A 2,727-nucleotide genomic window follows, 5' to 3' on the forward strand; every position below is an offset into this window, starting at 1 on the left:
CTATGGATGGAGGTTCGTGACATTGTAGCGGAGGCAGGGATCAAGACCATCCCCTAGAAAAAGAAATGCAAAAAGGCAAAATGGTTGTCTAAGGAGGCCTTACAAATAGCTGAGAAAAGGAGAGAAGCCCTAAAGGCAAAGGAGAAAAGGAAAGATATACCCATTTGAATGCAGAGTTCCAAAGAATAGCAAGAAGAGATAAGAAAGCCTTCCTTAGTGATCAATGCAAAGAAATAAAGGAAAATAATAGAAGGGGAAAGACTAGAGATTTCTTCAAGAACATTAGATACGAAGGGAACATTTCATGCAAAGATGGGCACAATAAAGGACAGAAATGGTATGGACCTAAGAGAAGCAGAAGATATGAAGAACAGGAGGCAAGAATACACAGAAGAACTATACAAAAAAGATCTTCACGACCCAGATGATCACGATGGTGTAATCACTCACCTAGAGCCAGACATCCTGGAATGTGAAGTCAAGTGGGCCTTAGGAAGCATTACTACAAACAAAGCTAGTGGAGGTGATGGAATTCCAGTTGAGCTATTTCAAATCCTAAAAGATGATGCTGTAAAAGTGCTGCATTCAATATACCAGCAAATTTGGAAAATGCAGCAGTGGCCACAGGACTGGCAAAGGTCAGTTTTCATTCCAATCCGGAAGAAAGGTAATGCCAAAGAATGCTCAAACTCCTGCACAATTGCACGCATCTCACACACTAGCAAAGCAATGCTCAAAATTCTCCAAGCCAGGCTTCCACAGTACATGAATCTTCGGTGAACTTCCAGATGTTCAAGCTGGATTTAGAAAAGGCAGAGGAACCAGAGATCAAATTGCCAACATCTGTTGGATCATTGAAAAAGCAAGAGAGTTCCAGAAAAACATCTACTTCTGCTTTATTGACTATGCCAAAGCCTTTGACTGTGTGGATCACAACAAACTGTGGATTTCTTAAAGAGATAGGAATACTAGACCACTTGACCTGCCATCTGAGAAATTTGTATGCAGGTCAAGAAGCAACAGTAAGAACTGGACATGGAACAACAGACTGGTTCCAAATAGGAAAAGGAGTATATCAAGGCTGTATATTGTCACCCTGCTTATTTAACTTATATACAGAGTACCTCATGAGAAATGCTGGGCTGGATGAAGCACAAGCTGGAATCAAGAATGCTGGGAGAAATATCAATAACCTCAGATATGCAGATGACACCACCCTTATGGCAGAAAGCAAAGAACTAAAGAGCCTCTTGAAAAAAGTGAAAGAGGAGAGTGAAAAAGTTGGCTTAAAGCTCAACATTCAGAAAACTAAGATCATGGTCCTATCTGGTCCCATCAGGTCCCATCACTTCATGGCAAATAGATAGGGGAACAGTGGAAACAGTGACAGACTTTATTTTTTGAGCTCCAAAATCACTGCAGATGGTGACTGTAGCCAAGTTAAAAGACGCTTGCTCCTTGGAAGAAAAGTTATGACCAACCTAGACAGCATATTAAAAAGCAGAGACATTACTTTGCCAACAAAGATCTGTCTAGTCAAGGCTATGGTTTTTCCAGTAGTCATGTATGGATGTGACAGTTGGACTATAAAGAAAGCTGAGCGCCGAAGAACTGATGATTTTGAACTGTGGTGGTGGAGCAGACTCTTGAGAGTCCCTTGGACTGGAAGGAGATCCAACCAGTCCATCTGAAAGGAAATCTGTCCTGAATATTCCTCAGAAGGACTGATGCTGAAGCTGAAACTCCAATACTTTGGCCACTTGATGAGAAGAACTGACTCACTGGAAATGACCCTGATGCTGGGAAAGATAGAAGGCGGGAGGAGAAGGGGATGACAGAGGATGAGATGGTTGGATGGCATCATTGACTCAATGGACGTGAGTTTGAGTAAGCTCTGGGAGTTGGTGGTGGACAGGGAGGCCTGGCGTGCTGCAGTCCATGGGTCGAAAAGAGTTGGACACAACTGAGCGACTGAACTGAACTGATTCATTGGAAGGACTGATGCTGAAGCTGAAACTCCAATACTTTGGTCACCTGATGTGAAGAGCTGACTGATTAGAAAAACCCTGATGCTGACAAAGATTGAAGGCAGGAAGAGAAGGGGACAATAGAGGATGAGATGGTTAGATGGTATCACTGACTCAATAGACATGAGTTTGAGCAAGCTCCAGGAGATGGTAAAAGACAAGGAAGCCTGGTGTGCTGTAGTCTATGGGGTTGCAAAGAGTCAGACACGACTGAGTGACTGAACTGAACACCAACCTCTATCTAATCTTGCAAAAATGATAATCTCTGTTTCATCTATGAAGAGACTACCATAGACTCAATCTACCTTCCAAGACCAGAGTTTATGAAGATGCTTAACAAATCAGGGTTTTCAAGCTTCTAATAAATTCCTCAATTAACTTGGAGAACATACATAAATTATGAAAACAAGTGGTGGGCATCTTAAAAGCTTAACCAATGCTTGCTACATGTTTTGCATGAATTATTATAGCACACTGAAAACCGGGCCCTATTTTACAGTTCTGGTCATAACGATGAGGAGTCTATTATCCTTATCCTTTCTGAGCCAGCCTTGTGACTTGTTTTGACCAAAATATGTGGTGAAAGTGACGTTCTGTGAGTTCTGGAGCCCATACTTTGAAGCTATTGCCTTTGCCTTCTTGTACTCTGAGACCAGAAGTGTTAGTAGCTCAGTCGTGTCCCATTCTTTGTGATCCCATG

Source organism: Bubalus kerabau, chromosome 15 (assembly GCF_029407905.1).
Source record: "Bubalus kerabau isolate K-KA32 ecotype Philippines breed swamp buffalo chromosome 15, PCC_UOA_SB_1v2, whole genome shotgun sequence".
Taxonomy (NCBI): domain Eukaryota; kingdom Metazoa; phylum Chordata; class Mammalia; order Artiodactyla; family Bovidae; genus Bubalus; species Bubalus kerabau.